General features: G+C 49.2%; 1 pseudogene; it reads right to left on the reverse strand.

Moving 5' to 3' along the window:
• Positions 1–6163: 6163 nt before the first annotated feature.
• LOC137843873 (zinc finger CCCH domain-containing protein 11A-like) lies at positions 6164–21687 on the reverse strand (annotated as a pseudogene).
• Positions 21688–22985: the final 1298 nt, after the last annotated feature.

Genomic DNA, 22985 nt, shown 5'->3' on the forward strand with positions numbered 1-22985 from the left:
CTTTCTCAGTATGGAACAAACGGACCTCCCTGCTCTAACTTTGCAGTTGGCTATTCTGCCTTTGTCCTGGAGAGAAGAGCAAGAAAGGGACAAATCTATTTTTGCACTCCAAAAACGCATTAGAGGAGGATTATCACACCCACCTAAGGGTACTTCCTTGTTTGTTTATAAAGCACCAAGTATTTCTCTTGGACAGTCTCTGTTGCTGGCTTGTTTTGTGCCTTCCATTTCTAGTAAAGATATTCAAGATGCTTACCCCTTGTTTTTTTTTTTTGTTTGTTTTTGTTTTTGTTTTTTTAAAGAACAGTGGAAGTGGAGAGTCGGATGACAAGCAAGAACAAACACCAGAAACTCCTTGTTCTGCCCCTGCTTTTTAATCAGCCAGCATCACCCCGGCTGCAAAACAGCCTCTGCTGATTTACCTGCTTGTTAAAGCACCCCACAGGCTGCAAGTGCGGTGTGCTAGGTGTCAAGTTCTATTTAACGGTGCACAGGGAACCATTCATCTTCCCACAGTCGAAGCACAGAACAGCCTCTTGCTAACAGAACTCATCCCTGCTGCTGCAAGAAACCTCATGGCCTGCAGGAAAACCTCAAGCTAAGAGTTCCAAAGCAAAAGCAGAAAACGCATGATTTGTACTCTTTATATTGGAGTGAATTCTAGCTGCTAAACGCTGCCTGCATCTGAGGGCACGTTCTGAGGCTGGGGGGAAGGACACTCAACACCCACTGACAGCAGGAGTGCAAAGATGCCAGCCAAGAAGGCAAAGGTTAGAGCTGAACGCTGCCTCAGCTTCCTCCAGCAGCCAGCTGGGGGTCACCTTTCACCACGCTCTGGGAGACTCTGAGCCCCGAGTTACCGCAGCCACCAGCTACAGCTGCTCCTTGCTGGCCCAAACTATTGGAAGAGTCTTCAAACTTCAGGGACCTGTTTTATGACAGCCTCAAGATCAAATTAATCTGTTCCTGAAGGCGCCGACTGTCCTGGTGTTTCTGCAGCTGTCAAAGAACAATCCTGAACCGAGGCACTCGTCTGATCAGACAGTGCTTCGGCACGGATTTCTCTTTAGCTTGACACATCAAGGTGAAGAGGAATCGATTCTTGCAAGCACCCTCTCAAGCAGGGATCTAATAAGGTGACCAGAACGACAGATCTGTTGTGCAGATCTGAGCACGTCACTCTGCAGGGAATCACTTTCAAGCCTAAGATGTTTCACCCATCTCCCTGCCCCAGAGCGACACAAGTAAAGCTCTGAAGCAATTGCTAACCTGTTCTCAGTGCTCATGAGTCCCAAATCACTACTTTTACAATATACAAACCATGGCAGCTGGCACCTAGTTGGCACACGGTGACACTGCACACGTTGGCAGTGTCGTCAGGAGCTGGAAAGTCAGGGGTGAGGGGGTTAAGGGAAACCCACACATCAGTTTAGCAACTTGGCTCCCGTAGGATACTTCCTACGGCGGGAGTTTTAGCAAAGCCACTCAGAGGGACCTGCCGGCTAATTAAAACGGGACTTCTGCTGGAGCAGTCAGAAGGCAGCAGGAGATATCCAGTGGGCATCACTGTCAGTCTGTGGCAGTTTGGGGTCCAGCTATCAGTGGTTATGTGTGGTTTTCTCTGCTTCACTTTCTCCAAAGCTGTGAAAAAATATTTCTGTTACAGCACTCTACAGTCCCACGTTACGGATGGAACCGGCTGCATCAACTTCCAGTACGACGGTGTTGGAAAAAGGTGCCTTTGGTGGTCAGGAGCACAACAGCTCTGCTGATGTGTTATTTAAGTGTGTTCTTACATCTGAGTTTCCTCCTAGCAGCATGTAGCTGAGGGGGTCCAAGTTTCCCAGGTAAGGTTTATGTTTTTTCTCCTACCAAGCACCAGCTCAGTATACAAAGCTCTGTTAATAACACCCAAGCATGCAGATGTTAAACTGAAACTGCTTTTCAACCTATTTGTTGTTCCGAAAATAGCTTAAGACACCATCTTCACAGGGTCAAAATTCACATGGAAGTACCGAAAAACCCAGAAGCGCTTCCTGAGCTTCAGTTTACCAACAGCACCATCGGATTTAGATCCTGGCCTGGCAGCCAGGATGCAGGGTCTGTAAGCATTGCTGCCATGTGGAAGTGCCAAGGCAGGTTTCTGGCCTGCCCTGACTAAAATACCTGTTTTTTTCATACAAACAGCGTGCCAGGTACGCTGTAATGCCAATGTGCCAGGTCAATAGAGGATGTCAAACAACAGAGGCGTTTATCCTCATTTCTGGCATGAAAACACTTTTAACAGCATTCTTTTCACAAAGAAACCCCTCTCTGTCTTCTCCAATGCTCCAGGATCTGCTGCAGCTGCAGCAGCCGCGCTGCTACAACCCACATCTTTGCCAAATCTTTTCAAGAATTGTGCTTTACCTCGGCAACGTTGAGGTCACTCCTCTTCCTCCTCCAGCTGAGGAAGCAGCTCGCTGGCTCTGCCACACCGCAGGTGCGCAAGCGAAAGCTGGGAACACAGGAGTCAAACTCTCAGTGCTCACGAAGCCACCAGGGCAGAGGGCTGACACAGAGGCACCCCGCATCCGCTCTCCCTCCCCGCTGCGAGGCTCGCAGCAGCCCCGACCCGAAGCGCACACAATGCTTCGCATGGTGATGTCACCGCTGATTCTGAGGCCCCAGGTGAGGATCTGCCTCACCACTCTCAACGTTGGTGTTGGGTTTTGTTGGTTTTTTTCTTTTAAACATTCACAGCTTATGGGAAACCATCAGGTAAACCACAGATGGCTAGGGAAGAAGTCCCACACGAGGGAAGTCCGTGCTTTTCTTCCAGGCAGTGGCACGTGCTTTAACACGCCGCGTTCGACAAAGCAGCTCTCCCCGTTTTGCTCAGTGGCAACAGGCACGACTGCAACGCACACAGGTGGAGGCAGCACCTGCAGGTCCCAAACCCTTAACCGGTTTGTAGAGAGCACCAATTTTTGAAGTAGTGGTTTTCCCTTAATCCATAACCCCTTCTTGCCTTTATTTATATCGGGTGGCTCTCCTCTATTTTCCTCCTCAGTGTCTGAGCAGACACTGGGAATCCTTTCGGGAGGAAGGGCACTGCTGAAGCTCCTACATCTACTCTCCGAGACAAGAGAGTATGTTAAAGAATACGGATTTCCTTTCTTTTTCCTTTTTTAAATACAATTTCTGAAATCAACGCTGCGGCCTGGCAGCAAATACCTACGGGACTAAAGAGGATTCCTCATCCTCACTGTAACGTTGTAGTTAGCCTCCCAACGAACCCATCTCCCCAGGAAGCGGCCGTTTGAGATGGGAAGGGGCAGAGCAAGAGGAAGCTCTCCTTAGCCTAGCTCTTCCCCCAACACCACCTCGCCACCCAGCACCAAATTCAATTCACCTGCTCCGCCCGATCAGTCGAACGGGCGTCCGACGCTGGCACACGCCACAGCGGTGGTTCTGACGTGGCTTAAATCACCTATCCGCAGAATATCTTGGGTCCGTACGCTCCAATAACGCAGTAGTTGAGAAATAACGCCCAGAGCTCACACTCTGAGTGCAGCCCAACAGCACCGAAGCACCGGTAGGCTAAACATTCCCAACCTGGCAACAAGGCTGACCCAAGCAACAGCACGGAACCCTTCTGCACCTTCAACGTGGACATCAGCGTAAGGAAACACAGACCTCCTTGATCCAAATTTTAAGCGAGAAACGCAAAAGGTCACCCAACAGGGTTCTTTTCAGCAAGCTAAAGGAGAAATTAAGGCGACAACCGGGTGCATCCAGAGTTAGTCAGATCCTGAAGGCAGTTCCTTGGGGGAACGGAGGAGCAATGCGCCAGATGAGGGCTGCGTTACAGCGCCCCCCTTAGAGGCACTGCTACAGAAGGAAGGCAGAAGGTTGGAACTCAAAATAACTCGCAAGGCGCCCGTTAAGGGGGAAATCTTTCATTTTTTTCTCAGCAGAACCTCCCCACTCCCCCCTCCCCATGAAGGCAGCCCGGGGACTCTTTGCTTCCTTAGGGAGAGGGCAGGGTGGTGGGACAGATGGCCAGAGGGCTGGATAGATGGACAGACAGCCGGATGGACGGCCCAGCAAGGCCTGAGGAAGGGCTCAGGAGCGGGAGGGAAGGGCAGGGCGAGGGGAAGGGCGGCCCTGGGCCTGACAGGGGACCTTGGGCCTAACCCCGGGCAGCAGCTCCTGCCTCACAGGGCCCAGAAGGGGCTGATACGGGGGGAGGGAACACCCCAGCCCCCAGCCCTGCCTCCAGGCCCTGCGGCCTGCACCCCCCCCCTTCCCCTCCCTTCAGGGCACCCTGACCCGACCCGCAGGGCCCGGACACGAGGCCTGCTCCCCCTCAGGGCAGCGGAGGGGAGCCGGGCCGGGCAGGAGGCCTTTCCCCCGCCCCCCGCTGCTCTATGAAGGGCTCTAGTTACCGGCGAGCAGGGATTTTTACCGATCCTGGCCGGACAACGAAGACTACTTATTAGAGAAGTACAATTCTTTTTTTTCCTTGTGATAACTTTTCTTGACCAAAAAACAGGATTGTGAATGAGGGAAAACGAAAGATGTAACGTGGGGACGTGTGGATACTCACGATGATGCAGCCTTCTATCCGCATGTTCACCTGCTCATAGAGCCACACCTGGATCCTCGACATCTGCAGAACAAAGGAGGAGAGTAAGTCGGGCCACAAACACTGAGCAGTTTTGTTCTCTCATGTGTTCAGAAATACCTGCTAGCCACAGCCACGACAGCTCCCAAACGCTCCAAGGAGCAACTCTCAGGGGCAGTTTCAATGAGCAATCCGACGTTTTAGCGTTATACCATCGGGTGAATACTACACGTTTGGTGAAGAACACGTTTCCAGTCACAAGGGAACACCCCTGCACGCCCAGCTACACGAGGGGGAAACGCCGGGCTCCTCATGCCCACCAGCATGCCGCACAGCTCTCCATCCCCCACAAACCCGTCCCGGGACACGGCCAGGAGCCGAACTCACCGAGGGGAATCCCCAGACCCTCCCCACTCCCCCCACACCCCCCAAATCCCCATCCCCGCCCCCTCCCCGCGGTACTCACGTTCTGCAGGTAGCGGAAGATGAGGTTCTGGGGCGCTGCGTTAAGGGCTCAGCACGGGGACGACAGTTCCGGGCTCGGGACAAGGCCCCAAACCCCACAACGAGGCATCGTGGACATCAGCGTAAGGAAACACAGATTTTTTTTTTCTCCTGGGGCTGCACCGCTCAGGGCCAGCAGAGCAGTGCTTCCCCTTCCCTTCTGTGTCTGTGCCAAGATCGTGCCTCGTCTCTCGAGTCCTGCCCGTGATGGTGCCTGGCCTCAGCCCCTTGAGGCGGCCATTCCTCCAGCACCGCAGCTCTCTTGGCAAGCTGCGAGTCATTTTATGTCTTGTCACGGCTTTCCAGAGCCAGGCACACAGGTTCCGGAGAAGGCTGGGGCAGGACAAGCCTGCTTTAAGCCCCAAACCTGCCTCCTTTACTGTCTCCTCTCAGGCCAGGCCTACCCTCCGGGCCCAGCAGCACTCATCCTGCCTGCCCCAGGACCCGCAGGTTGCGCCCTGTGGTAGCAGCAAAGAGCCCCCCAAATGTCTGTCCTGGGGTACACAGGGGTGAGGCAGCCCCGTCACTGCACAGACACCCACGGGACACGTCACCAGAGCCGCTACCGGCTTGGCAATTAAGGACGTGGGAGAGGAGCCCACGTCACGCAAGCATTCGTGTCCGCCCTGGACAAAGAAATAAACATTGGCTGGTTTTCTCCCCATTTAAATAGCTAAAAGCACCGCTAACAGTTTCTTTCTTTGCGTCCAGCCTGTACTACGTTTAAAGAAAGAAGCAGCTTCTGCTGAGGAGGTGGAAGATGCTGTCAGCAGAAACACCGTGCCTAGAATGCAAGCAGGGAAGACAGCGATGCTGCGAAATAAAGCTTTTACAGCCGCTTCAGATCAGTTGGCCCGGGCTCCAAGGGTCAGACACCCAGCTGGGAAGATTGAATTTCCTCCTCGATAGCCTTGCCCAGCTCAATCTTGCCATCCTGACTTGGCTCCAGAGAAAGCCTCTTATTAAAGGCACAGAGAAACAACAGCTTCTCGGCCAAAAACTAGGAGTTAAAGCAAGCCAGTGAAAAAACTGTGCTTGGGAACAAGAACGTTTCAGAGGCTAGTTGATTTTAGTTCTCATCGTCACTCGTGTCATGGCAAAGGGCCTCTACAGAGGCAAAAGAGTCTCAGCACTGAGGTAGGACATAGCTCAAACACCATCCCCAGAAGGTGGAGATCATAGCCTTGACTCACCCTAAAGGCATCGCAGAAAGGGCCCCAGGTAAGAGGACAAGGAGGAGTTTTGCTCTAGGGTTAGTTTGTCACATAACCCAGGAGCCACTGGCTTTGCCTAGCATTTGACAACTGATTCTGGACCTTGAATGGACGAAGCCATACTCTGCCTCTGAATAATGAGGCTTGCATAGAGAGAAAACCCACACTGCCTATAGGGACTCTGGCATAGCAGTGGGGTTGCTTCTTGATCCCCATCCCTCAACACAGAGACGCGTGGTTTTGTCCCAACATTAAGTATTTACAACAAATTCAACAAGCGCTTTTCCTCTGCCAGCAGCAAATGCCTGAGGGCCCCCACAGCTTCACAAATCATAGCGGGAAGAGCCTACTGTGCCGCAAAAAGTTCGGAAAATAATTCAAAATTGATCTGCTAGGGGTAAAAAAATCGATGGCTGGTGGCAGGGTACACAATACAACCCAATCTCAGCTCTGTCCTCCGCAGGGTCAGTGCCCACGCCCAAGCGCGATGCTGATGGCACCCGAACATTTGCTGTAGCAGGCAGCAGAGCCAGCAGCTCAGGGGAGCAACTTTTAAAACCAAGAGGCACTTAAACAACCCTTCATCGACCCCGTGACTGCGGCAGAGTCCCGACTGCTCGCCCCGGATTCCTCACACCAACAAAAAGCACCAACCAAAGCCTGGGGGAACTTTGGTACAGCACAACAGAAGGGAGTGGGGGTAGCGGAGCCGCATGGCAGAGCTGCTGCTTTTCACCAGTTGATCATCCCTGATAACTGAAAGTAAGTCTGGGTGGCTGACCCCCACCCCCACTCCTGGCAGCAAGTTTGGTCCACAACACACTGGAATAACAATTCTGCTCCCTCCCACCCCTACAGCTTCATCATCTGACACGGGTACAGTCAAAACAATGGCATACACAAGTAAAAGTCAAGAGTCGACATAGTAACTCCAGGATTTGGGTATCAACTGTCTGAGAAATCAGAACACCGAAGCTTCACAATGTGCCCAACATCGAGTTGTGCCAAGGGGGGAGGAAGGAAGAAGCTTTACCTTTAAGCCTTCAGAGCATCGCTCCATCAGAAGATCGATTTGCAGCCACCGTGGCGTGCCAATGGAGATCTTTCTGTGCCAAAAGAAGTGCTTTGTCCTCTCGATATCGAAGGTTGCCACCTATAGTTACAGAACGGATGCACAAGACCTTAACTCTGACCAGCAGGGAAATTTAGGACAACTGAGTGCAGATCCTGCCAATTTCTACCACTTCGGACTGTGCTTTAAGTCTCATTGCAAAGCCTCAGTTAGAAAAAGGATCACCTCGGGGTATCCAGCAAGAAGAACAGTTTTAATTTTTATTTTTTTTTTAAATATACCATAGGACTACGCGGTTCAACTGTCAATCATCTTGGAGAGTTCAAGGAGGAGGTCATCCTCGTCCTTCCCTGGGTCTAAGTCGATTTCGGCTTCCAGTCTGCCTCCTGAGATTTCCCAAAGTAGCTTCTCAAAATCTTCATCCGCAGATAAGGGCGCGTTCCCTGTGGAACGGGTATCCAACTGTGGTGGTTTTACCATGCTGGGCAACTAAACCCCACAACCGCTCTCTCACTCCCCCTCCTTTAGATGAGGAGGGGGAGAAGTAAAGCAAAGAACAACTCACGGGTTGAGATAAGACTAATTTAATTAAAGGGAAATAATTATAATAATTAAATAAAGACTACCATGAACTAAACAATTTAACTAAGGGGAAATAAAAAGGGAAAGGGGAAAAGGGAGGGGAAAAGGGAAAATAAAAAGAAGGGAGGAAAACAAACAAACAAAATAAATGAAGGCTATATGGAAGTGCAGAGGAAAGAAATTACTCTCTACATCCCAAAAATGAGCGCTGATTGACCACGTCCTTGAAGCAAGGCCTCAACGCACGCAGACGGTGTTCAAGAGGAGGACCGACGTCTTCTCAACGAGAGCCCACCCCTCCCCTCTTCTTCCTGTTTCCACCTTTTATTGCTGAGTGTGACATCACTTGGTATCGAATATCCCTTTGATTGGTTTAGGTCAGCTGCCCTAGTGATGTTTCTCTCCACACTTTTTGCCCATCCCCTAGGAGGGTGAGAGAAAGGCCCAATACTGTGCCACCGCAGCTCAGCAATAGACACAACACTGCTGTGATAAATCTGTTGTTCCAGCTACAAGTACAGAGTACGGCAGTGTATGGGCTGCTGCCGGGAAAGTTAACATTCCAGCCAGACCCAGTACACCAACAAGAAGAACAGTTTTAATTTTTTTTTTTTTTTTTTAAATATACCATAGGACTACACGGTTCAACTGTCAATCATCTCGGAGAGTTCAAGGAGGAGGTCATCGTCGTCCTTCCCTGGGTCTAAGTCGATTTCGGCTTCCAGTCTGCCTCCTGAGATTTCCCAAAGTAGCTTCTCAAAATCTTCATCCGCAGATAAGGGCGCATTCCCCGTGGAACTCAGCCGGCGTGTGCGTGCCTCTTCTAGCTGGGAAGAAGCTGAGGTCGAGGTCTCGAGATCGATCTCCATCTGCTCCTCAAATCTTGCCGGGCTTCCAAGACGCATTTCAGGTCTTGGGAGAGCAAGAAAGAACAATCAGGATATGCCATTTCTTAACGGGAAATCCCTTTTCTGCAAACCGCCTCTTAAAACTGTAGGCAAGCCCTCCTACGCTTCAATCTTACACAGGGATTGTTATCAATCCACCCAGGGCTACATTTAGAGCCCGATGTGTTACCAGCTACATTTTTCAGTCTGGGGCTTTATCCGTGAAGCCAGGGCACCTGGAGTTGAGGTGGCATTCTTGAGGACCAAAAGGCAGAGGACACTACTCCTCATCTATCACCTCACGAGGAAGAGGAACTTCACCTCCTCCTCGTTCAGGTATTCAGACAACCCAAGAAGTCACTGGAAAGCTGTGCTGACTTGCAGCATTTAAAGAAAGCCTAATTAAGCAATCCTGCTAGATTTCCTGCTAGAAAGTGGTTTCAGGTGACTTATTCCTTTGATGGATTTTGGCTTTAATTATCTCAGAACCCTCATTTTTTCCCACATGTGACAGAACATACGTTTCCCTGGGGATATACACTGATCAAGAAAAAGAACAAGTTGGGGTTGTCACCTGTTTGGGGGATTTTCTTCAAGTCTGATGGCTGGGATGTGCTCCGGCACGTCTGAAACACCCTAGAAAGCAGCAAAACAGTATTTATGACACATGGGTAAAAGATTCCTTAATAGCTTTTTCCTCCACACTGCTTCTCCTCTGGCATTGCGGAGCCGTGGCCAAAATACAAAACCAAGGTGCTCCTGAAGAAAGTTCACATTCACCTGGACGTTACTCATGCTCTTGTGTCTTTTAAGAACATGGCATGAATGGACAAAATCCCCCACACCAGAGAAATCACAGCACCAGAGTACCGGTTAAAGAGTGCCATTCATCTCCTAAATACAGAAGGGTTCTACAAGCATCCTGGAGACAGCTCCCGGATTTAAAAGGAAACAGAAGGCCTGCAGAACGTTTGAGTTTTCCACCTTTTCTCCTAGAGGAGGGTAGAAATTTAACAAGGGATCCATCTCTGCATTAGCCCCTGGCCTTACCATGGCTGCTTTTTTGGCTGGAGGTCCCATCATGTCAGCAGCAAAGGCAGTCCGTAGTTCCACAGCTGCTACGGCAGAGGGATAACTCCCAGGTGCCTTACGTTTCAGTGCCTTCTTCTTGGGGAAAGTGACTTTCCCACCCGAAGGCTTCGCAGATGTCATCAAGTTGGCTAGAGTAAAAGGAAGAGAGAACTGATACAGTCTTGCTCCGCCTCAGGAAAAATCCAGGTTCTCTTCATCATTTCCACAGTCCTTCTACACAGTTAAATGCATTTGGCCAGCAGAATTACACTGCCATTGCCTGGATTCTCAGGAATGTTTTCCACATAGTAAACTCTGTCTACCAACAATCCATACAAAGGAACAAAGAAACCCAATAGCTACAGTAAATAATAATCCAGGACAAGGCAAACCGCAGACACATAGCAATCCTAAGTGTCAGCTGGGTTCACAAATCTAGACAGCTTTTATAGTTAAAGTCCTGCTCCCTCTAGGAAAGGAAAAAGCAGCAGTTAGAGTAGGACAAGAGTGTATGCAACTGTTGTACCAGCTTCCTCTCCCTTGCAGTGATGTCCCACAGTTAAGTTGTTCTACAACGTCCAAATTTGGAGTGTCATTTTCTAGTCTCCCGTTCCTTACCTAACATCTGGCTGTCAGGAAAAGAAACAAACTAAGAAAAAGAAAGTACACACTTCGCTTCGTAGCATTGCGTGGCAAAATGCACCCAGCCAGAGTTACAGCATGAGAATCGTCATGTTCTGTCTGTATTTCAGAAGACAACCTAAGGAACTCTTAACCTTCAACACTTACTTTTAGCTTCCTGGCCCTGAAATTGAGCTGCCACTTTCCCTGCTGGTTCAGTATTAAAGAAGCCAGCAGTAGATTTGACAGCAGCTTCCTCCTTCCGAAGCTTCTCTTGTTGTTCTCGCTGTTGCCACTTCTCCCACCGGCTCTCTTCAAAGCTCTTCTCTGGACATTTACGAGTTCCACTCTGCTGAGTGGGCTAGAAGGAAAGAAAAGTAGTGCATGAATAGGACAAAAAAAAAAAAAAAAATCCGTGCGTGGAGATTTCGTTAAGAAAATCTGATCAGCAATCCCTCCAAAATGGTCTTGATGTGGAACAGCATATTAATATCCTTCAGGTTACTGTTGTTGTTTTTTTTTTTTTTTTTTTTTCCATAAAATTCTGCATGTAACAAGAGCCATGCTTTACTATGGACACAGTCTCGCATATCTGCAATATCCACTGTGGCAAGCTTCTTTAGACAGCTAGGGTGTTCTGCTGTACATCTATTTATCACATTCTTTTTAAGCAGCAGAAAGTCATACAAGTTCCCCTATACAGTATCCACTGACAGATTGATTTCCTTCAACACAGAACTCTGGCCTTCCGTATTAAATCCTTCACGTCTGACAGCTCAAGTCAGTAAGAACAAAAAGAATTCCCTCCACGTTAACCGTGTAGATTTCAGCTGGTGCTAACAGGGTTTCTTTGTTGCTGTGGTATAAAGAGACTGATTCCAAGTTTGAGGATTGCAGAGTTGTCTGGAAATGCTGCTGGCGATAGGATTTAGACTGCTCTGCAGCTCCTACCAGGTGCTGAAGGGTAAGAACACACTCAAGAGGGTGGCACACGGTGAGTAACCAAACTTGGCAGAATTATCAGAAATTGTACGAATGGATGTGTGTCTTCACAGAGGACTCACCTGTACATCAGCTACAGAGGAAAGGGTAGGAAAAGGCCGGTTCAATTTCACTGCCTTCTTTTCTTCTTTTTCAGGTGCTTTAAAAAAAGACAAAAAAAAGTTTTGTCAACGGCAGAAATAAAGAAAGCTGGGTACTTGTTTCCTTTGTGCATTTGTGCATCCTCGTGTCCCATGAGAGAGAGAGAGAAAGGCTACAATGTGCAATCCATTCGCCCGGACAGAGCGAGCTGCTTCTTGGACTCACCCTGAATTTTGCTCTTGCTAGGGGATTCTCCTGCTTTTTTCTTCTCTTCTACCAAGCGATTATTCTTTTTTTCAGACAAGGCTTCAGGGAAAGTTTTGATGCGACCTGCACGAGCAGGTCTTGCCCCTGCGCTGGAATCTTCAGTTTTACCATGCCCTTCAGCCTCGCCTTTGGCTTGAGTTTCGCGTCCCCGAAGAGCTTTCTCACGACGGATTTCCTCCAGTGTTTTCACACGGATCTCTCCCATCGGCTTAGCAGCCTTCCCTGTCATCATCAAGAAATGAGGAGAAGCACCAACATTTAAAGAGAGTCCAGCAATATTTTAAGTCTCCAAAATTTGTCAGAGCGCTAAGGAAAACTAATCTGGAGTGTTCCCAATAATGCATCTTAGAACAATATCCTCAGAACAACATTCTCCTCCTCCTCTGAGCCACTTGTATTTTGAAGACCAGCCCTACCCAGAGAGAACTGCTACACAGAAATGCTGCTTTACTTTAGTACTTTTTCAGACTGCATTTCAAATTCCTGCTCCTGGCAGTGGTTCTATTCTAAGGGTACGTAACGGTTCACAGAAGCAGCTAAAAACCTTGACAAGGCACAAGTAGAAAAGAAACACACACCTAGAGCCAGATTTCTGATAGTGGCTGTCAGAAGAGCTTCAGCACTCAAGCAAGAGGCATCAGTTCTTTGTTTTCGTTTACATTAGTTTTTAGGGATGGATGAAAGCAGTCCAAGTTCATGGAAAGGAAGGAGGAGAAAGCATATTTAATATCTAGCTGTTACCTCTCTCAGTGCTGGTCTGTTTAGGAGGTAATCCCAGCCTGTCCTTCAGAGACTTGGCAACTTGAACTGCAAAACAGAAACAGAACGAATTAGGGAGGCTGCATAATGTCAACTTCAGGTTCACAGTTCAAAACAAGACAGGAAAGGGAACTTTGAATCCCAGTGATTACGACCTCAGCCAACATGCAAAAAGAAACATCACTGGAAAAGGACAAACAGAAAGACTAAATACAAAACCCAGGAATCCAATCCAGATGCCCGTTTAGTACCTGGATCTCTCTTGGGGGCTTTGTCAGCATTTCCCGGAGCCTCTACCTTCTTCCCCAGCCTTTCAGCAAGGCTGCGCTTCACTGGAACGGTGCTTACATCATCTTCAGAGAAAACAAGGAATATTGTAAGAACTTTTCTTTGCAGGAAGGTTTGAGAACAGTCAACAATAAGCTTCTATTTTTCAAGCATATTTTCATAGAATTGCCTTTCAGCTGCTAAATGATTTTTTTTATTTTTTTTTGCCATTTCTGCAGTCAACACAGATCTCCACTGCAATGTATTTTCCTTTCATACCTCAAAAATACTCTTTACTGCAGTCATATATAGAAGGCAGCACCTACGTAAAAGCTCATAAAAAGTTCTTACCTGCGGAGGCTTTCCGTTTTCCTTGTCTATCAGCAAGATCTAGTCGAACCACAGGTTCCTCCCCTAAAACAGAAGGGAATTTTTTTTCTATTTCACAGAAACCAGTAGCCAACAGAAATATTATCCTGTTAGCCCATGTCCAAAAAACCCAGTCAGACACTGTTTTGACAGCTAAACCACATAAACTCATATTTTAACTATAATTAACATAGAAAAAAAATATTAAGAGTCTCAGTGCTTCCTCCAAATTCCAGCTGAGATAGTAGAGCGTGAATCTGAGTCTGCTTGACAGCTATACTTTGTGCAGAACAAAGCTGCATAAGCAAGCAGAATATTATTAGGTACAAATGCTGAGAAATAGTCCTTTCTAAGGTGAATGTCTACGAGTAAAAGTACTTCCACGCTTTTTTCCCTTTAAAAGGCATTTGCACAGCTCTAAACAATTTATACACAAACTCCTGTCATACTGTGTCCACACCTGCCACTGTCAGCCTCTTTAATGCTTCAGAAATTGCTTCTTATATAGCACTGTCTTCTACAGCTCTTTCTTCTCGTTACTCTTCTGTTTTTCAGTTACCCCCCTATTGAACTCCGAAGTAGAATACACTAGGACAAAACATCTAGGACTCTAGATTCTCTCTGCAGCTTTAACTACTACACAACACGTTGCTCTTCAGACAGGAATAAGAAATTTCCTTCCTAGTTTCACATAGAACTTTACACAACAGACCAGCTAAAGCAGGAGTGGTTCTAAGCTTTCCTCCAACGTTTCAGGTTCTGTCCACTGACTGCCAGACAAAGCCACCAGTGACCTGGCCAGACTGCCTGCCCTATCGCTAGTCAGACCTCGGGTCATCTGTGATTTCTACATTCATGTACAGCACAGATTCCTTCAAGAACCAAAGATTTAACACAATCATTTACAGCAGAAATTCCTTCCAAGAACCAACACATGCTCACCATCATCATCTTCATCATCATCTGCAGCATTGATTACAACTGGAGGGTGTGTAGGGCTTGGGACATTTTCAGAGTTTTCCACTTTCATCACCCCCTTAGCTGTGGAGAGGGATTTGACTGGACAGAAAGTTTCTTTTGCTGCAGTGACATCTGAGCCACTTTCAACTCATCGTCCGCGGACTCAGGCGGACTTGGCAGTGTAGCTAGAGGAAGAGGAGGATCATCGGTAATATGGCAGTTTAAAACTTTGACCACAATGCAAAGAGATGGTAGGAAAGGCAGATAACCCGCACAGACAACGAATTCAGCATCTCCTTTTGCCCATCCCATCACTGTTTACACCGGGAACAATGACTTCCCTTCGAACAACAACACGTCTCCCTACCACCCAGCAAAAGATGAAACAACAGGAAGCAAACTGCAAGGCAAACATCACACAAAGCAAAGAGAAGCCGAGCACGAAAGCAGAAAACAAACACCAGCAGTACACTCGGTTTAACTGACCACCTATGACTGCAGACCTTTTCCTGCACTCACAAATGAACAGTTACCTGATGCCCCCTACAGGATTGGCACCCACGAAGTAATACTCAACATTAAGTCTTCAGCGCTTAAAGAAAAAGGACCTAAACTCACTCTTGCTTGGTGGTAAGAATTGTCCATCGATGTAACGTCCCTTTGCATGATGAAAAGCACAGTTGGCTTTCTGACAGCCTCCCGGCTGGTTCTCCCAGTAGCAAGGAATCTCACTGCGCTTTTTCTGAAGACAGAAAGAAAGAAAAGCTCGTGATAACATGCACCTGAGGCTTGCAAAGAGATGCGCAGCTCCAGATCATGACAGCTGTCACAACACAGTGCTGAAACATCATTCCAAAGGTCAGGTTCTCAGTTAAGTGGAGTATTTCTGGGCATATTCACAAAGTTTGCATAAGCTGCAACCACTATGCACATTTAGATTTGTCATCATTCAGTTTGAGAAGACAGGCACTCGCAGACATCAGTTGAGGGTGGGTTAAACTAATACACCTAGGATTATACTAGGATTATTCAGAGGGAAAAAGAACATCCGAAATTGCCTAGGTTAACCCTGTCTAGAACTACTTCTTGGAGACTTAGTTCTTCTGCACCTTTAACTTTCCCCACTTCCTACCCCAGGCAGCTAGAACAGCGTTAGCTGAAGGACTGTGGCTCAGAAGAGACCCAATAGTTCCTTATCAAGCCTGCTCCCATGAGGATAGAACAGCCTGTTTATTACCCCCCTGCTCCAGCAGGTTTTAGCAGTCTATTTAACAGCTATTCTGCATCTGTTGAGAAAACTGTCAGCATCTAATAATCAAAAAATAGATATATCTTGCTAAGACATACCTAAGGCATTGATTTTATTTCCCTCTGCTTCCTCCCACCCCCTCTCTTGGTAAGAGAAACCAGTATGATTTGGAAGCAAACGAATCTATCCTGCAAAAGCACCATCAGTACACCTAGGGCACTGAAAAAGGCTTTTGTTGATTTCTTTTGAGAACACATCGTTAGGCACTCACGTCAATTTCCATGTGTCTGAATCGGCAGACATTCCTGAAACAACGACCCTCCTGCCACAGCTTGCAGACCGTCTCATTGCCCAGAGCAGCTTCGCAGTGGCGGTAGGCACATTTGTCTCCCTGGAACCAAAAGGAAACCAACAAGGAAAAGAGTACAGCCTCAAAAATGGCCATGCTGCTGCCTAATGTTGCTACAACTGAATTCAGAATCTATCTGGTTCTCAAGTTAACCACAGACCAGTGTGCTTCCTCCTCCTAATCTACTCCTTCCTGAAAAAACTGGGGAAACAAAGCAAAGCAAAGGAAAGCCAGCCATACCTTGGTACAGGTAGAATAGAAATAGAAGTAGCAATCGTCTCCTTGTTTAGACATGCCGACGAGTTCTGCTAACAAGCTCGGCTTCTCTCCACAGGGACTTCCTCTGCTCTTGGAGAGAGCTGTCTTCACCCTTGCTTGGGCTGAAAGTCTTCTACTGGCTTGTGATCAGTGAAATCTGCTTTTTAAAAGTAACCCTAAAGAAAGTAACAAGCGAAAAATAATGAGGAACAAACAGTTTTCCAGCTTTCTTCAGTTGATCGAATCAAGTTATCAGTCTCTCGAAGAGAGCAAAGCCTTTTTCCCAAATCCTGGAAATACACACCAACAGGTGTCATAAGCTTTGCCTTTGCTGAAGGAAGATAAATAACACAAAGAAAATCTGTCTAGTTTGTTTTACAGGCTTGTCTTTCTCAGTATGGAACAAACGGACCTCCCTGCTCTAACTTTGCAGTTGGCTATTCTGCCTTTGTCCTGGAGAGAAGAGCAAGAAAGGGACAAATCTATTTTTGCACTCCAAAAACGCATTAGAGGAGGATTATCACACCTACCTAAGGGTACTTCCTTGTTTGTTTATAAAGCACCAAGTATTTCTCTTGGACAGTCTCTGTTGCTGGCTTGTTTTGTGCCTTCCATTTCTAGTAAAGATATTCAAGATGCTTACCCCTTGTTTTTTTTTTTGTTTGTTTTTGTTTTTGTTTTTTTAAAGAACAGTGGAAGTGGAGAGTCGGATGACAAGCAAGAACAAACACCAGAAACTCCTTGTTCTGCCCCTGCTTTTTAATCAGCCAGCATCACCCCGGCTGCAAAACAGCCTCTGCTGATTTACCTGCTTGTTAAAGCACCCCACAGGCTGCAAGTGCGGTGTGCTAGGTGTCAAGTTCTATTTAACGGTGCACAGGGAACCATTCATCTTCCCACAGTCGAAGCACAGAACAGCCTCTTGCTAACAGAACTCATCCCTGCTGCTGCAAGAAACCTCATGGCCTGCAGGAAAACCTCAAGCTAAGAGTTCCAAAGCAAAAGCAGAAAACGCATGATTTGTACTCTTTATATTGGAGTGAATTCTAGCTGCTAAACGCTGCCTGCATCTGAGGGCACGTTCTGAGGCTGGGGGGAAGGACACTCAACACCCACTGACAGCAGGAGTGCAAAGATGCCAGCCAAGAAGGCAAAGGTTAGAGCTGAACGCTGCCTCAGCTTCCTCCAGCAGCCAGCTGGGGGTCACCTTTCACCACGCTCTGGGAGACTCTGAGCCCCGAGTTACCGCAGCCGCCAGCTACAGCTGCTCCTTGCTGGCCCAAACTATTGGAAGAGTCTTCAAACTTCAGGGACCTGTTTTATGACAGCCTCAAGATCAAATTAATCTGTTCCTGAAGGCGCCGACTGTCCTGGTGTTTCTGCAGCTGTCAAAGAACAATCCTGAACCGAGGCACTCGTCTGATCAGACAGTGCTTCGGCACGGATTTCTCTTTAGCTTGACACATCAAGGTGAAGAGGAATCGATTCTTGCAAGCACCCTCTCAAGCAGGGATCTAATAAGGTGACCAGAACGACAGATCTGTTGTGCAGATCTGAGCACGTCACTCTGCAGGGAATCACTTTCAAGCCTAAGATGTTTCACCCATCTCCCTGCCCCAGAGCGACACAAGTAAAGCTCTGAAGCAATTGCTAACCTGTTCTCAGTGCTCACGAGTCCCAAATCACTACTTTTACAATATACAAACCATGGCAGCTGGCACCTAGTTGGCACACGGTGACACTGCACACGTTGGCAGTGTCGTCAGGAGCTGGAAAGTCAGGGCTGAGGGGGTTAAGGGAAACCCACACATCAGTTTAGCAACTTGGCTCCCGTAGGATACTTCCTACGGCGGGAGTTTTAGCAAAGCCACTCAGAGGGACCTGCTGGCTAATTAAAACGGGACTTCTGCTGGAGCAGTCAGAAGGCAGCAGGAGATATCCAGTGGGCATCACTGTCAGTCTGTGGCAGTTTGGGGTCCAGCTATCAGTGGTTATGTGTGGTTTTCTCTGCTTCACTTTCTCCAAAGCTGTGAAAAAATATTTCTGTTACAGCACTCTACAGTCCCACGTTACGGATGGAACCGGCTGCATCAACTTCCAGTACGACGGTGTTGGAAAAAGGTGCCTTTGGTGGTCAGGAGCACAACAGCTCTGCTGATGTGTTATTTAAGTGTGTTCTTACATCTGAGTTTCCTCCTAGCAGCATGTAGCTGAGGGGGTCCAAGTTTCCCAGGTAAGGTTTATGTTTTTTCTCCTACCAAGCACCAGCTCAGTATACAAAGCTCTGTTAATAACACCCAAGCATGCAGATGTTAAACTGAAACTGCTTTTCAACCTATTTGTTGTTCCAAAAATAGCTTAAGACACCATCTTCACAGGGTAAAAATTCACATGGAAGTACCGAAAAACCCAGAAGCGCTTCCTGAGCTTCAGTTTACCAACAGCACCATCGGATTTAGATCCTGGCCTGGCAGCCAGGATGCAGGGTCTGTAAGCATTGCTGCCATGTGGAAGTGCCAAGGCAGGTTTCTGGCCTGCCCTGACTAAAAGACCTGTTTTTTTAATACAAACAGCGTGCCAGGTACGCTGTAATGCCAATGTGCCAGGTCAATAGAGGATGTCAAACAACAGAGGCGTTTATCCTCATTTCTGGCATGAAAACACTTTTAACAGCATTCTTTTCACGAAGAAACCCCTCTCTGTCTTCTCCAATGCTCCAGGATCTGCTGCAGCTGCAGCAGCCGCGCTGCTACAACCCACATCTTTGCCAAATCTTTTCAAGAATTGTGCTTTACCTCGGCAACGTTGAGGTCACTCCTCTTCCTCCTCCAGCTGAGGAAGCAGCTCGCTGGCTCTGCCACACCGCAGGTGCGCAAGCGAAAGCTGGGAACACAGGAGTCAAACTCTCAGTGCTCACGAAGCCACCAGGGCAGCGGGCTGACACAGAGGCACCCCGCATCCGCTCTCCCTCCCCGCTGCGAGGCTCGCAGCAGCCCCGACCCGAAGCGCACACAATGCTTCGCATGGTGATGTCACCGCTGATTCTGAGGCCCCAGGTGAGGATCTGCCTCACCACTCTCAACGTTGGTGTTGGGTTTTGTTGGTTTTTTTCTTTTAAACATTCACAGCTTATGGGAAACCATCAGGTAAACCACAGATGGCTAGGGAAGAAGTCCCACACGAGGGAAGTCCGTGCTTTTCTTCCAGGCAGTGGCACGTGCTTTAACACGCCGCGTTCGACAAAGCAGCTCTCCCCGTTTTGCTCAGTGGCAACAGGCACGACTGCAACGCACACAGGTGGAGGCAGCACCTGCAGGTCCCAAACCCTTAACCGGTTTGTAGAGAGCACCAATTTTTGAAGTAGTGGTTTTCCCTTAATCCATAACCCCTTCTTGCCTTTATTTATATCGGGTGGCTCTCCTCTATTTTCCTCCTCAGTGTCTGAGCAGACACTGGGAATCCTTTCGGGAGGAAGGGCACTGCTGAAGCTCCTACATCTACTCTCCGAGACAAGAGAGTATGTTAAAGAATACGGATTTCCTTTCTTTTTCCTTTTTTAAATACAATTTCTGAAATCAACGCTGCGGCCTGGCAGCAAATACCTACGGGACTAAAGAGGATTCCTCATCCTCACTGTAACGTTGTAGTTAGCCTCCCAACGAACCCATCTCCCCAGGAAGCGGCCGTTTGAGATGGGAAGGGGCAGAGCAAGAGGAAGCTCTCCTTAGCCTAGCTCTTCCCCCAACACCACCTCGCCACCCAGCACCAAATTCAATTCACCTGCTCCGCCCGATCAGTCGAACGGGCGTCCGACGCTGGCACACGCCACAGCGGTGGTTCTGACGTGGCTTAAATCACCTATCCGCAGAATATCTTGGGTCCGTACGCTCCAATAACGCAGTAGTTGAGAAATAACGCCCAGAGCTCACACTCTGAGTGCAGCCCAACAGCACCGAAGCACCGGTAGGCTAAACATTCCCAACCTGGCAACAAGGCTGACCCAAGCAACAGCACGGAACCCTTCTGCCCCTTCAGCGTGGACATCAGCGTAAGGAAACACAGACCTCCTTGATCCAAATTTTAAGCGAGAAACGCAAAAGGTCACCCAACAGGGTTCTTTTCAGCAAGCTAAAGGAGAAATTAAGGCGACAACCGGGTGCATCCAGAGTTAGTCAGATCCTGAAGGCAGTTCCTTGGGGGAACGGAGGAGCAATGCGCCAGATGAGGGCTGCGTTACAGCGCCCCCCTTAGAGGCACTGCTACAGAAGGAAGGCAGAAGGTTGGAACTCAAAATAACTCGCAAGGCGCCCGTTAAGGGGGAAATCTTTCATTTTTTTCTCAGCAGAACCTCCCCACTCCCCCCTCCCCATGAAGGCAGCCCGGGGACTCTTTGCTTCCTTAGGGAGAGGGCAGGGTGGTGGGACAGATGGCCAGAGGGCTGGATAGATGGACAGACAGCCGGATGGACGGCCCAGCAAGGCCTGAGGAAGGGCTCAGGAGCGGGAGGGAAGGGCAGGGCGAGGGGAAGGGCGGCCCTGGGCCTGACAGGGGACCTTGGGCCTAACCCCGGGCAGCAGCTCCTGCCTCACAGGGCCCAGAAGGGGCTGATACGGGGGGAGGGAACACCCCAGCCCCCAGCCCTGCCTCCAGGCCCTGCGGCCTGCACCCCCCCCCTTCCCCTCCCTTCAGGGCACCCTGACCCGACCCGCAGGGCCCGGACACGAGGCCTGCTCCCCCTCAGGGCAGCGGAGGGGAGCCGGGCCGGGCAGGAGGCCTTTCCCCCGCCCCCCGCTGCTCTATGAAGGGCTCTAGTTACCGGCGAGCAGGGATTTTTACCGATCCTGGCCGGACAACGAAGACTACTTATTAGAGAAGTACAATTCTTTTTTTTCCTTGTGATAACTTTTCTTGACCAAAAAACAGGATTGTGAATGAGGGAAAACGAAAGATGTAACGTGGGGACGTGTGGATACTCACGATGATGCAGCCTTCTATCCGCATGTTCACCTGCTCATAGAGCCACACCTGGATCCTCGACATCTGCAGAACAAAGGAGGAGAGTAAGTCGGGCCACAAACACTGAGCAGTTTTGTTCTCTCATGTGTTCAGAAATACCTGCTAGCCACAGCCACGACAGCTCCCAAACGCTCCAAGGAGCAACTCTCAGGGGCAGTTTCAATGAGCAATCCGACGTTTTAGCGTTATACCATCGGGTGAATACTACACGTTTGGTGAAGAACACGTTTCCAGTCACAAGGGAACACCCCTGCACGCCCAGCTACACGAGGGGGAAACGCCGGGCTCCTCGTGCCCACCAGCATGCCGCACAGCTCTCCATCCCCCACAAACCCGTCCCGGGACACGGCCAGGAGCCGAACTCACCGAGGGGAATCCCCAGACCCTCCCCACTCCCCCCACACCCCCCAAATCCCCATCCCCGCCCCCTCCCCGCGGTACTCACGTTCTGCAGGTAGCGGAAGATGAGGTTCTGGGGCGCTGCGTTAAGGGCTCAGCACGGGGACGACAGTTCCGGGCTCGGGACAAGGCCCCAAACCCCACAACGAGGCATCGTGGACATCAGCCTAAGGAAACACAGATTTTTTTTTTCTCCTGGGGCTGCACCGCTCAGGGCCAGCAGAGCAGTGCTTCCCCTTCCCTTCTGTGTCTGTGCCAAGATCGTGCCTCGTCTCTCGAGTCCTGCCCGTGATGGTGCCTGGCCTCAGCCCCTTGAGGCGGCCATTCCTCCAGCACCGCAGCTCTCTTGGCAAGCTGCGAGTCATTTTATGTCTTGTCACGGCTTTCCAGAGCCAGGCACACAGGTTCCGGAGAAGGCTGGGGCAGGACAAGCCTGCTTTAAGCCCCAAACCTGCCTCCTTTACTGTCTCCTCTCAGGCCAGGCCTACCCTCCGGGCCCAGCAGCACTCATCCTGCCTGCCCCAGGACCCGCAGGTTGCGCCCTGTGGTAGCAGCAAAGAGCCCCCCAAATGTCTGTCCTGGGGTACACAGGGGTGAGGCAGCCCCGTCACTGCACAGACACCCACGGGACACGTCACCAGAGCCGCTACTGGCTTGGCAATTAAGGACGTGGGAGAGGAGCCCACGTCACGCAAGCATTCGTGTCCGCCCTGGACAAAGAAATAAACATTGGCTGGTTTTCTCCCCATTTAAATAGCTAAAAGCACCGCTAACAGTTTCTTTCTTTGCGTCCAGCCTGTACTACATTTAAAGAAAGAAGCAGCTTCTGCTGAGGAGGTGGAAGATGCTGTCAGCAGAAACACCGTGCCTAGAATGCAAGCAGGGAAGACAGCGATGCTGCGAAATAAAGCTTTTACAGCCGCTTCAGATCAGTTGGCCCGGGCTCCAAGGGTCAGACACCCAGCTGGGAAGATTGAATTTCCTCCTCGATAGCCTTGCCCAGCTCAATCTTGCCATCCTGACTTGGCTCCAGAGAAAGCCTCTTATTAAAGGCACAGAGAAACAACAGCTTCTCGGCCAAAAGCTAGGAGCTAAAGCAAGCCAGTGAAAAAACTGTGCTTGGGAACAAGAACGTTTCAGAGGCTAGTTGATTTTAGTTCTCATCGTCACTCGTGTCATGGCAAAGGGCCTCTACAGAGGCAAAAGAGTCTCAGCACTGAGGTAGGACATAGCTCAAACACCATCCCCAGAAGGTGGAGATCATAGCCTTGACTCACCCTAAAGGCATCGCAGAAAGGGCCCCAGGTAAGAGGACAAGGAGGAGTTTTGCTCTAGGGTTAGTTTGTCACATAGCCCAGGAGCCACTGGCTTTGCCTAGCATTTGACAACTGATTCTGGACCTTGAATGGACGAAGCCATACTCTGCCTCTGAATAATGAGGCTTGCATA

This window comes from Anas acuta, chromosome 24 (assembly GCF_963932015.1).
Source record: "Anas acuta chromosome 24, bAnaAcu1.1, whole genome shotgun sequence".
Classification (NCBI taxonomy): domain Eukaryota; kingdom Metazoa; phylum Chordata; class Aves; order Anseriformes; family Anatidae; genus Anas; species Anas acuta.